The sequence below is a fragment of the Diabrotica virgifera genome, chromosome 7 (genome assembly GCF_917563875.1).
Source record: "Diabrotica virgifera virgifera chromosome 7, PGI_DIABVI_V3a".
Lineage (NCBI taxonomy): Eukaryota > Metazoa > Arthropoda > Insecta > Coleoptera > Chrysomelidae > Diabrotica > Diabrotica virgifera.
The window spans coordinates 93,151,933-93,166,111 of NC_065449.1; the positions used below are offsets into that span (position 1 = coordinate 93,151,933).

General features: G+C 34.8%; 1 protein-coding gene across 2 annotated transcripts in view; it reads right to left on the minus strand.

The window, feature by feature from the left end:
* Positions 1-7,377: 7,377 nt before the first annotated feature.
* Positions 7,378-14,179, minus strand: part of LOC114345361 (28S ribosomal protein S21, mitochondrial) — a 46,753-nt gene continuing 39,951 nt past the window's right edge. For both annotated transcript variants that reach the window (XM_028296184.1, XM_050655729.1), the window contains one exon: positions 7,378-7,469. The gene's annotated coding sequence lies outside the window, so the exon portion shown is untranslated. The remainder of the gene's footprint in view (positions 7,470-14,179) is intronic.

Consider the following 14,179-nt stretch of genomic DNA (forward strand, 5'->3'; position numbering starts at 1 on the left):
CAACATTATGGCTTTTTGATGCCGCGTTATATTAAAAAAATTAAATTTTAATTTTATCTTTGATTGACAAAATGATACACACAATAGTATGTAATACAGCCGTGTCGTTGTATAACTGGTGTGATGAGTGTGGTTCGGGTTTGGTTAAGGGAGAGGATGAAGTCATGTACTATCGTCGTGGGCCGGTTTCATATCTTTAATGTGAACTTTGTTAAATGTTTTCCCGTTGTCCTTTAACTGAAAAATTACTTTGGATAGTACTTTGTGAATAGTATATGGACCGGAAAATTTGGGAGCTAATTTGGCGTTCAGTTGTTTGGCGGCGTTGGATATGTTATAATCTTTCTTCATGACTTTGTCTCCGATTTTCGTAGTCCACTCTCTGCGGCGTAAATTGTAGAAGTGGCTTTGTGATGTAAACGCTTTAGCCAAGTTGATTATTACCAGTTCGAAAGTTTCTCTTAATTTATTTCATTTGTACGTTGGTGGAATTGTGTCAGGCGGATTAGGCGTTTCTATAACTTTACTGGGTATGTCTAGTTCGTGTCCGAAATTTAAAAATGCTGGAGAGAATCCGGTGGAGTCGTGTTTTACTGAGTTGATTGCGAAAGTCAGTTCTGGGATGTATGCGTCCCATTTCTTGTGATTGTTGTCGCAGAATTGAGCAATAATTGTCTTGATTACCCGGTTTGTTCTTTCTACTGGGTTATTCTGTGGGGAATATGGCGGAATTGCGATTTTTTCGATGTTGAATTCTTTCCGTAGACTTCTGAATTCTCTGTTCTCGTACGAAGTGGCATTATCAGATAGGAGTTTGGTTGGACATCCAAATCTCATTATTACTTTGTTCTTTAACGCTTGACATACGACGCTGGCTGTGGCACGTCTTTCGGCAACAATTTCTACCCATTTCGAAAAAGTGTATTGGAAAACGATTGCGTAGATGTTGCCTTTGCTTGATCTTGGTAGTGGTCCGATCATATCGGTTGTGACGATGTGCCAATGGTTGTACTGGGTACTAAATAGTGAAAGAGATTTAAAAAAAAACTGGAACAGTGGAGACAAGCTTTGGAGGGAAAAGGTTTATAACTTATTAGGACAAAAACAGAGTATTTGGAATGTTCATTTAAAGATGAAGTTACTACAAATAAAATGGTATCTTTGGATGGTGAAATGATAGTGAAAATCAATAGTTTTAAGTACTTGGGATCGGTATTACAGAGTAATGGAGAAATAGATGGAGACGCATGAAGTAGAATTAGGATTAAGCTGGATGGATAAAGTGGAAGGAAGCGAGTGGTGTGTTGTGTGACAGAAAAATTCCAATGAAGCTGAAGGGAAAATTCTATAAAACAGCTATAAGACCGGCTATGATGTACGGAAGTGAATGTTGGGCAGTGAAAAAGAAAGAGGAAAAACGAATGCATGTGGCGAAAATGAGAATGCTTAGATGGATGAGTGGAGTGACAAAAAAGGATAAAATTAGAAATGAGTATATTAGGGGAAGTCTAGGTGTGGCACCAATTGATGCCAAAATGAGAGAGCATAGGTTAAGATGGTTTGGTCATGTTCAACGTCGAGACGTTAATCACCCAATACGAAGAATAGGTATCTGGAAGTGCTGATTCCTAGAAGGAGTAGGAGAGGAAGACCAAAGAAGATCTGGGGGAGACGATAAGGGCAGGACATGTTGGTAAAGGATATTATATTATATATTTTCAAAAAAAAAACCTTTTTACCACATAGTGGTGTAAGGCAACAATACATTACATTATGTTACATTATAATACAATACAAAAACAACTTAATCTTAAATTTAACTAATAACTGCTATACATTTATATTATGTACAAATTTGACCCATTCCTTCTTATTTCTAGCCAGCATCCTTGCTTCTATCCACGTTGTTCCCCGTTTCTCGAATATTTTGCTTAGGGTTATATCCCATGTTTGTCGTGGTATACCTCTTCTTCTTTGTGTTTTTGCCGACCAAATTTCTTTCACCGGTTTTGTCTGATCCATTCTCTGAAGATGACCCCACCAACTGAGTTGCCTTCTCTCTATAAATTCTAACGTTGACTCTATTTCCAAATCTTCTCTTATTTGAGTGTTCCGTAATCTACCTCTTGGTAACTCCTCGAACTCGTCTAAGGTATTTCATTTCTACTGCCTGTATTTTACTCTTCTGTCGTTGTGTTAGTACCCATGACTCGCAACCAAAGGTTAATATATTGACAATACAGGTCTATATATTGACTTGAACACATTAATTTTTGTTTTTCGTGTTATTTCTTTTTTATTTATACATTTATTGCTCATTGCATGGTATAGGTTCTTGCGGTTTTTTTTTAAATTCTATTATTAATTTCTGTTTCCTGTCTTCCGTTGTCTTCTAACGCTGCTCCTAAGTATTGGAATGTTCGTGCTTGTTGTATATTTACTTCTTCTATTTTTATGATTATCTCTTCTTCTTCTTCCTTTTCTCCCATGGCCATAACTTTTGTTTTATTTTTATTATTTGCCATTCCATATTTTTTAGTGTTTCATTCCATATTTCTATATTTAGTTGTAGTTGTTTCTCATTTTCGGCCAATATGATGACTTTATTGGCGAATGCTCCTTCTGAAATCTTAAATTTATATAACTAACATGCATTTTTTTCACTTTTACTTTACATTCTTTAATTATCTCATCCATGTAAATTATAAACAGTGTTGGACTTAATCCTCCTCCTGTCTCAGTCCGTCGTTCGTAGTAAATGGTATATAATTCACATTACTGTTGTAAATGTTCTTAATTACCCTTATCATTTTGTTACTTATACCTTTCTTCTCTCATATTTCACATAATTTTTGCCTTGATACCGTGTCAAAACCAAGATGATCTTCAAAACATGAAAGACGAAATGGATTCCCCCAGGAAACAACAACCTCTATGAAGATGTACTAACCAGACGTATACAAGACCTTGAAAACGACATAGAAGACATTGAACAAGCAAATAATGTCATAACGAAAGCACTAAAAGAAACAGAAAGGGAGTGCTGCCCGACTGTCGTGACCCATAAAGAAAAATTAAGCCAAATACCAAAGAGTTAATAAGTAAAAGAAGACAATTGACGGAAAAATACGACTCCAACTACACAACACTGAAGAAATTAAATAAAGATATCCACCGATCAATCCGAAAAGACATAAGAGAAAACAACACAAGAGAAATAACTCACATAATTCAAGAAAACAAAGGTTTAAAAGTTTTGAGGCGTAATACGAATAACATCGGTAACAAAAATATGTACAAAATCAGAAACAAAGATGGCAACATTGCCACGGATAAAGCCGAAATCCTCAAGGTTGTCGAATCGTTTTATCGCGAAATGTATGAGAGCACCAACGAAAGGCAAGATCAGCCCCTGCCCAAAATCACAAACCAGGGATCAGAATTAATGCCAGAAGTAACACCACATGAAGTTAAAACGGCACTTTCAGAAATGAAAAATAATAAATCCCCTGGCGATGACGGAATAGTAATCAAAGCAATCAAACAAGGTGGAAATAAAATTATCCAGGCTTTGGCCAAACTTTTCACCCAATGCATTTACCAAGGAAAAACTCCTTCTCAGTGGAACAATGCAGTCATTGTTTTATTACACAAAAAGGGTGACATAACAGATCTGAAAAACTACCGTCCTATCAGTTTGCTATCACACATATATAAACTTTTCACAAAAATTATTAAAAAAAGACTGGAGGCTAAGTTAGACTTCTATCAACCCAGAGAACAAGCTGGATTTAGATCTGGATATAGCACTAACGACCACTTACTGGTAATAAAAAACCTAATAGAGAAGTCTGCGGAATACAACAAACCATTGGCACTGATATTCGTGGACTACGAGAAAGCATTCGATACCATAAGCCAGCAGAAAATGTTAAAAGCATTGACAGAATGCCGAATAGACCATCGCTACATTAACATGATCAAATATATCTACCAAACGGCAACGGCTAGCGTAAGACTGTCTGAACAACAAACAAATACATTCTGTATACAGCGAGGAGTACGGCAGGGAGACACCATCTCACCAAAGCTGTTCACAACCCTTTTAGAACACACATTTAAGAAGGCAGATCTAAACGAATATGGTATCAATATAAATGGAGAGAAGCTCAGTCATTTGAGATTCGCAGATGACATCGTCCTTATAGCCGATCGTATGGATGATGCAATAATAATGTTGAACAAATTATATTACGCTTCCTTAGAGGTCGGACTAAAGATTAACATCAACAAGACGCAAATAATGACTAATCTGGTGCTAAATCGTAATATTGTTGATGGAATGAATATTGAGCAGACTGCATCTTATAAGTACTTGGGACATGGAATTCGGTTGGGACGAGATAACCAGACGTGCGAACTCACACGTCGCGTAGGATTAGCCTGGGCAGCGTTTGGTAAACTTAACTATGTATTTAAATCGGACTTGCCCATATGCCTCAAAAAGAAAATCTTTGACCAATGTGTGTTGCCTGTACTCACTTATGGAGCCGAAACATTAACACTAACAAAAAAGGTAGTGAACAAGATTCGCGTAACTCAGAGGGCTATGGAGCGCCAGATGTTGGGTGTCTCCCTGAGAGACCGAATCCCAAACGAAGAAATACGCCGTAGAACAAAAACAACAGACGCTGTCGAAAAAATCGCGTCGCTTAAGTGGAATTGGGCAGGACACGTCGCCAGATTGCCAGACAACCGATGGACAAAACGTATTGTCGAGTGGAGGCCGCGAGAAGAAGCACTACGGAGCAGAAGACGCCCACTAACCAGATGGGCCGATGATTTGAAACATGTTATCGGTAACTGGATGCAAGCCGCACAAAATAGAGATAAATGGAAAGAGCTGAGGGAGACCTATGTCCAGCAGTGGACGCGTACGGGTTGATTATGATGACCGTGTCAAAAGCCTTTTCAAGATCTATGTAAGCTATATTACATTTTTTTCTCCTGTTGCTGATATTTTTATATTATTTGCTTGATTGTAAATATATGATCCTGGGTGCTTCTGCCTTTCCTGAAACCGCTTTGTAATTCCTTGAGTGTGCTGTCAATTTTTCCGATTATTCTTAACAGTGTTTAGCAGTGTTATTCCTCTGTAATTGTTGCAATCTGGTAAAGGGTATTAACAATGATATGACCCAAGACAGAATTGTGTGGAGAAATGCAATTAGGGAAGCCGAGCCAACATAGGATAAGGCAAAGAGAATGATGATTAATTTATCGCATTGAGACAAAATGATATTTACGTAAAAAGTAACAAAGAATCAAAAAACATGCTGAAATTATTATTACGACAGTGGTGTAGATTGTAATGAGGGAAATGGGGAAAAAGGAAGTATATATCCCTACAGCACGCCTCTGGTAATAGCAGAAAACTATCTCTTAGCACTCGTTAAAGTATCCTAACATGTGTAAACTGTTTAAGTTTGAACAAAAAATATTGAAAAGTGTTAAAACAATGGGCTAAAACAATTTTAGAATATTTTTAATAAAACACTTTGTATCTCGGTAAGGAGGAATATTTTATTAAATTAATTTATGGATTCGACCGTTACTTGATGGAAGTTCATTTTATCTAACAATAAAACACTGAAAACGTTTGTTTTCTATACTTCCACAACATTTATTACAACTATGTGACTACAGCTGTTTCGGCAGCGTGCCTTTCTCAAGTGATTTAGTTTACTATGTGTTTGCCTTTTTAAAGTCTTTAACTGAAGTGGTTGAGGAGTGGGGGAGCTGTTTGTCTCGAGTTGGTCATTCAGAATTATATCTTTATTTTTCAATTTGTTAATTTCCATAGATTCTAATAAAGATAGCTTAAGGCCTTTATTCTGAATATGCAGAATTTGAAACTGTTCATTAAAAGAATGATTATGATCTAGAAGGTGAAGTGCGTATGTAGACGTGTCTGTTTTTCTATTGTTGAAAGCCCTTTTGTGTTCTGCTTTCCGTTTGTCAAAGGTTTTGCCAGTTTGACCGATGTAAGTTTTCGGACAGTCACCACAAGTTAGTTTGTAAACACCACTCTGTAGTTGTTTTCTCCCTCGGCTTTTATTATTCTTAATATATTTGCTTAAGTTTTTGTTAGTTCTGAAAGCTGGTGTTATTCCTTTCTTTTTATGTATCTGGCTATTTTTTCTGCTCTATCACATATACTGGCAAGATAACAACAAAACTTTCTCTTGCCTTAAATAACTCTTCGTAGTATTTCTCCCATTTTTTTGCATCAAGCTTAACTGTTGGTTTCTTCTTGTTTTGTGATTTTATATATTTATAAAGCTTTACATTATTCTTGCTATTTACTTCCAACTCTTCTATAATTTCATCAAATTATATCTTTTTTTTGTTTGTACAGAATTTGTCCGAGTCTTTCTTTTTTCTCCTATACTCTTCCAAATCTTCTTCTCTACCTGTCTTCAGCCATTTCTTTCGAGCTAAATTTTTTTCCCTGGTTGCTGTTTCGCAGTCTTCGTCGTACCATTCTTTTTGCCCTTTTATTTCTTTGTATCCTATTACTTTTTCTGTTGCTATCGAAATGTGACCTTTTATTTCATTCCACGTTTCTTTCTTTCCATGTTATTAGGGTTCGAAACTTTTAAATTTGCTTCGAACTCTTTAGAATAATCTTTCTGAACAGTATCCGACTCTAGTTTCCTTACGTTCCAATTTTTTCTTTTCGTGTATTTCTTTGTTTAATTATATTCATTTCTTTAGCACCTTACTTGATGTAAATTAGGAAGTTGGCAAATATTAATAAAAAAATCAATTTTTTTGCTTTTGTTTGTCCACCTGTCTGTGCAATAATTCTTAAGGACGTAGGCGCCAAATTTCGAGCCAATGTGTTTTAAATGAATTTATTTTTTCGAACCCTAAGAAATCTAATAAATATTTTTGAAAAATTTAAAGTCAGCATGAGAGCTTACATTATTACCGAGGACCGAAAGTCCCTTAGAATAAGCAAAAAGTTTCTTTTGAATGAGATATTTGAAATTAAAAATCACACTCAATTTTCTCTTCTTTTTCACACCTGTAACTTATTAAAATAAACATTATAGTTTTCAGGGACTTTCGGCCCTCGGTAATAATGTAATCTTTCATTCTGTATTTAAATTTTTCACAAATACTTTTCACAGGATTCGAAAAAAATGAATGCATTTAAAAAGCATTGGCCCGAAATTTTGCGCCTACGCATGTAAGAATTATTGCGCAGACAGATGGACAAAGAACAACACGATTTCAAAAAAGATTTAATAGGTAATAATAGATCAAGTAGTGAAAAAATGAATGATGTATTTCCAAACAATAAAAAAGGGCTTCTGGTCTTTGTTCTTTTTATTTAAACAAATAAACTTAAATAACACTACAGTAAAACTATTATCTTCACATTACTTCTCACACGCAGCAATCTGGAAAAAAAATTAATGATAATAACTAAATAAAAGTTAAGTACATGGAATCACGGTTTTCGCTCCAAATTTTAAAGAACCGCTTGGATTGACATGAAATTTGGCATACACATAGGTAACAGGGTAAAAAAAATATATTGTGCCGATTTGTGCGTCCTGGGGGCGAGTTTCGCCCCTTCTCGGGGGTGAAAAAATATACGTTCAAAACAGGTTCGGAAATAGATAGACTGACTAATTCTAAGCAGCTTTTGTTCTATAGCATTTCTTCACTACGTTAATACTTTTCAAGTAAATATGTTCATTTTTAAACGAAAAAAAAAAACAGGTTTTTATGAGGTTTTTCGCAAATAACTGAAAGAGTAAGTAGTTTATAGAAAAAATACCTATTCTTAGTAAAAATATAGCTTCTAAAAAAGTGAAAATAATGGTGTATGTGTGAACTATCTTGACCCAGTAGAAGCAAAGTTGTAGCTAATGAAATGTAGGTTCATATCCGCCAAATTTCAAAGCGAATAATTTCAACGTGAAATAACCAAAAAATGATGCACTTTTTGGGGAAAACTCATTACAACTTTTTTAAAGTGTTTAAAAAAATATTTATTTTTGTTTTTTAGAAAAGTTTCTAGCATCAAAAGTAAGCTAGTTACGCTCAAAAGTTGGTCCCTTTTTTTTTCAAAAGGAAAATCACCCTTTAATTAGCATCTTAAATGAAATTAATCATTACCGGTTTACAAGTTACTTTACTTATGTATTATTTATACATACATAATCGGTTGCCCCTTTTACCATATTAGGTGTCGAGGATTATTTATATGATGTATTATTTATATGATCTGTAAGTTTCATCGGTTCAAAGGGCTTATTTTTTAAAATTTGGTTTTAAAGACATTTTTTTAATTTGTAATTTTGAAAAAAAAAATGCTTTTTTTTTCAAAATAACGTAAAATTTATTTGTGATGCCTGCCAAAAATCACAAAGAGTAAACAAATGTAGGTTCTGCTTTTCTGAATATTTTGAATTTCTTGTTTTTCTGCAAGGCAAAAATTGGTTAAGATATGGCTGTTCAAAATTTGCATACACTCGTGATTATTGACTAGTTCAAGCCCTTTCAACTATAGCCCCTTCAAAAATAAGCACTTTGAACCGATCAAACTTACAGATCATATTAAACAATACATACACGAGTAAAGCAACATGTGAAGTGTTAACGACTAATTTCATTTGGGATGCTAATTAGAGAGTGATTTTCAAGATTTTTTACCAAAATAAGGGACGAACTTTATTTTAAGCCTAACTTCCTTACTTTTAATGCTAGAAACTTTTTTAAAAAACAAAAACAAAGCTTTTTTTGAACATTTTAAAAAAGTTGAAATGGGTTTTCCCCAAAAGTGCTTCATTTTTTGGTTATTTCACGTTGAAATATTCGATTTGAAATTTGGCGAGTATGAACCTATATTTCATTAGGTACAACTCTTCTTTTTCTTTACAACAAGAATGTAACAAATTTCTGGTATAAATTTAGGTATTTTAAACCTGCATTCGCTGAACACAAACACTGCTCTGCTGCTCCAACCAAAAAATATGTAGATATTTGCCAAAAGAATTATTGAACAATAGGGCTTTTCATTCAGAGTCATTTGTTTCGAGCTTCTGTCATATGTTGTATAATCTTTGTATAATATTTGTATACACAGATTATACAACATATGACAGAAGCTCGAAACAAATGACAATCGATGAAAAGCCCTATTGGACACCAAATTGCTACTAGTGATGCTAAAAATTGAGTCGACTTTACATTACATGATTTATCATGTTGTGGTATTATAATATCACCCTGTACAAAAGATGTTTTATTGAAAGTAAATTGTCCGCCCTTGACCAAGGCCGACGCGTGAGGTTGCAAAGTTTATTCTAATATATAAGTAAACGCCCGATGATATGATACCATGACTATTATTGTTATGATTATTGTAATAGTTAGCAGTAACCACGTTTAAGATAGGTCGTGATTATAAACAAGTTATTATGATTTAGTCATCGATATGGTAAACTAAAAATATATGTATTTGAATAGAAATAAGAGTTTTAATTAATTGGGACCAGAAGGCAGTAACAACACGCTTATTTGCGACATGGCGTTCCTGTAAACTAGTTGGAGAATCTTCTGAAGATGGGAACTAAAGATTGGAAACACCGACGGCGGAAAATGGACCAGACCAGGACCCAAGAACCGAACCAGTGAAAAAAAGACAAAAGTGTTAAAATGTAAGAAAGAAATTTAGTCTATCTTTATTGAAAATGCTTCCCTCGTTTTTTATATAACATTGAATAATTATCTTTTCTGATTTTTGAATAATTTATGAAGTATCGATTTTTTTTTTAAGAATATCTATGAATTTTGAAATATGAAGTGATTTTTGAATTGAATATTTTTATCGAAGTTTATTATATATGCTATTCTTGAACTTTTATTGAATTTTTGTTTGAATATTTTGTGGAATATCGAATTTTTTCCAAAAATTTCTATCGAAGTTTGAGATATAAACTTATTTTGAATATTTTAATCTAACTTTTGCATATGCTATTTTTTTTATTGAATTTTTGTCGAATATGTATACTATTATTGAATTTTTATTAGCCAGTTGTTTTATTATTGATATTTATTAAGTAAATTTTTGATTTTGTGTTAAATTTTTATGATATGAACCTGAATTAATAATTTTTGTGCGATAAATGATATATAAATTATTATTTTTTTAATGAATAATGATTAGTGATGACATACGTTGATATAAGAGCTTAAGATAAACATTGCTGTAAGCAAGAAATATACGTGTAACGAACCGACCTGATGAGTCGAGATAAGGAATTTGAAGAAGAACTATATAGATTAGAAGAAGAACTAACAATATTATAAGCTAAATATTATGAGGCAACTAGAGACAATAAGAAACCCACTGCTTTTGTCAAATTAGGAAGGTACTAATGATTTATGGAAGCTTGAAAGCTTATTAGAGACCCACTCTGTGTTTTGAAGGGTACCTATTTTATTCATGATTATTCGTGAATAAACAACGGCCTCAAAGCAAGGGATTGAGGTTGTGATAGTTTTAGAAGAATTTGAACCGCATAAAATACCTATTTCGTGTTTTGAGTTAACTATACCACCTCAATGGTGCGTACAGATCAGGGCGAAAATTCGGGTTAATATTGGCGGAGAACTAAGACATCCGAGTGAAACCTCTTTTATTAAGGTAAAACGAAGGTATCGGAGCTAGTATATGAAGTGATTATTATGATGTTATATTATGAAATGATATATTGATGATTAAATGAAAAATGATTGTTATATTAATATGAACTATGTACACTGTAGAAGTGCTATTATATGAAGAAAAATGAAGAAATATATAGTTGTAGTACCAGACAAGAAGAAGAAGAGAGAAAAAAAAAGAGAATTTTTAGTAAAATATGTGGGAAAAATGAAAGAAGACACAAAAAAAAAATTGCAAGAAAACAAGCAAAATTAAGAAGATACTAATCAAATAAGTAGCTAATCATTGAATTATATTTAAGAATTAAGCTTAAATTGTTTTTTGAAATCTCTAAAGTAACGTAAATTATAAATGACTTAAATTTTAAATGTAGATAATGAATTCAGGTTAAATTTTCGCGGAAAATAATGGAAGTGTTTGAATTAAGGATAGACAATATCTTACAGTGTTAGTTACCGTAGTGTTAGTATTAGAAAAAAAGAACCCTAAAAGAAATTTTCTTTAAACTTGATATGATGAGAGACATTTATTAATATTTATTCTAGCAAGAGACATTAATTTTTTTTTATTATTAAGAAGGGACGAATAGTAATTAATCAAAAGACTGAAATAGGAATTAATAAAGTAATGTAACAAAATAATTATTGACCTACCCTCGTATACCAGCTCCCGTCTTAGCACAGGCAGAACACTATCGATGTTTCGAGATACGCCGATGCAGCGCCGATGACGTGCAAGCGGTCACATGGACATAGCTGGAGATATATAGATATTTCTGGAATATCTGTATCGCATATATAAATAGGACATATTTGTAAATAGAGTTAGTCTTAAGCAAAAGTTTGTAAAGTAAACTTGTATAAATATAAATAAAGTCGTATATAAATTACGAACCGCTAGTTTTATTGTAATTAGAAGTAATTACACTAATAACCGCTACAGTGGTGTTAACGGTGTGGAGTGTAAATAAATGAAAAGTGAAAAAAAAAAAGACTTTTGAACTTTATTCGTCGAGAATAATCGGAGTGCGTTAATTGTTCGGTATTCGGAAAGACTTTTAAAAGACTTTTGAACTTTATTCGTCGTTAATAATTGAAGTGCGTTGATTGTTCGGTATTCGGAAAGACTTAGACATTTTGAAAAGTACGTGTGTGCCGACCAAAGATGTTGCTACAAGAACTGACCATAAAACAGCTCCGTGAACAATTAGAAGAGTACGAATTAGACAGCAGTGGGTGCAAGATAGTCCTACAAGCACGACTCAAGGATGTCCTCACGAAGAACGGAGATGACCCAGAGACGTTCCACTTCCAGTCAGCAGAGCAAGTAATCTTATCGAAATTAAAAACTGTTTCTGAAACGATCGATGAAACTTCTAGAAAAAACAACGAAAAACTTGAAGAAGTTAGTAGAAAAAGCGACGATAAATTCGAAAATGTTGCTAAAAGATTTGACGAGACTTCTCAAGTAATTAAAGAAGTTTGTAGACAGAGCAACGAGAAATTTGAAAGTGTTTCTCAAGTAATTAAAGACGTTTGTAGACAGAACGACGAGAAATTTGAAGAGGTTTCTAGAACATTCGATAAGATACAGAAAAGCGTAGACGACAGTAAAGAAATGTTAGAAGATAAGATCAAACAACTAGAGACTATGGTAACCAATACGAAAGTGCTACCTTCAGTTAATGCAGTAGTTTTGGCCGTAGAAGAGAAGATCAAAGAATTAGAGAGCATGATAACCGATACAAAAGTGCAACCGTCAGTTCATGCAGTAGCTGTAGATCCTGTAGTGAAAGATGAACTACCGAGAGAAGAAATGTCGCATAATATGAGATTCAAATTACCACCATTTGATGGAAAGTCCTCTTGGTCCATATATCTTAGACAGTTTGAAGCTATTGCGACCGCCAATCATTGGACCGAACAAGAAAAGGCTGTTTCCTTGACTGCTGCTTTACGAGGTGATGCTGCAGATATATTAAGGTCAATTCCCAAGGGTCAAGAAAATTGTTACCAGACCTTGTTCACTCGTCTAGAAAAACGCTATGGAGATGCCCATCTACAACAAGTATACAAAGCACAACTGCGAAGTAGAAGTCAACGAGCAAGTGAGAATCTGCAAGAATTTGAAGCAGATGTGGCTCGTGTGGTGCGGTTGGCTTATCCAGAGGTGCCAGACAGCGTTTTAGAAGAAATTGCAGTAGATACCTTCGTCAATGGGCTGAAAGATAATGAACTACAGAAAGCTTTACGACTAGCAAGGCCGAAAGTTTTAGATGAAGCACTTGCTATTGCCTTGGAACACGAAGCAGCTAGCCAAGCTTCACGAAACAATCGAGTAATAACCGTGGAAAAAGGCGATAAGAGAAAAGATGAACGTTTGGTGGAAATGGTACGGAGGGTGATTCGTGACACGATGCCGAAGAGACGCATGAAGAGGGCTGGAAGAGTTGGTTCAAATACAGATGCTTCCTCGATACGGCCATGCAGTGAAAGTTGTAATCACCGGCTTAAAGTAGATGAACAGCTTTGCCCTGTGAGACGAACTACCGTCGTTAATGAGCAATGGCAGCCACAACAGTTACAAGAAGCCCAAGAAGACGATCCATGTATAAAAAGAGTATTGGATTGGATGCGTCGAGGTGAGAGACCTAGTTGGCAAAACATTAGTGCATGTAGTCCGGAAGTCAAGGCCTACTGGAGCCAATGGAATTGCCTGATACTAAAAGATGATCTTCTGTACAGAACCTTTGAGAACGATGATGGTACAGAATCTAAGCTTCAGTTGATTGTACCTAAAAGTAAAGTGTCAGAAGTATTGCGTCAGTTGCATGACGGTACATCAGGTGGACACTTTGGTATTACGAAGACTCTGCAAAAGGTTCGAGAACGGTTCTATTGGGTGAACTGTAAAGATGATGTAAGAAGATGGTGCCAGAAATGTGAACTGTGTGCATCCGGTAATGGTCCAGTTGGTAAAAAGAGAGCACCCATGAGACAGTACAATGTTGGCAGTCCTATGGAAAGAGTAGCAATCGACATTGCAGGTCCATTTCCAGAAACTGATGCTGGAAATAAATACATCCTGGTAGCCATGGATTATTTTACGAAATGGACCGAGGCCTATGCATTACCAAATCAAGAAGCTGCTACCGTTGCAGAGGTACTTGTTAAAGAATTCTTCAGCCGATTTGGTGTTCCCTTGGAGATCCACTCCGACCAAGGGCGAAACTTTGAGTCAGCTCTTTTCCAAAACGTTTGTAAATTGATTGGTGCCAATAAGACCAGAACAACACCCCTGCATCCTCAATCAGATGGAATGGTCGAGAGGATGAACCGAACGATGGGTAAACACTTGTCCAAAGTTGTATCTGAACATCAGCGAGATTGGGACCAACACATTCATTTATTCCTGATGGCCTACCGCTCGGCC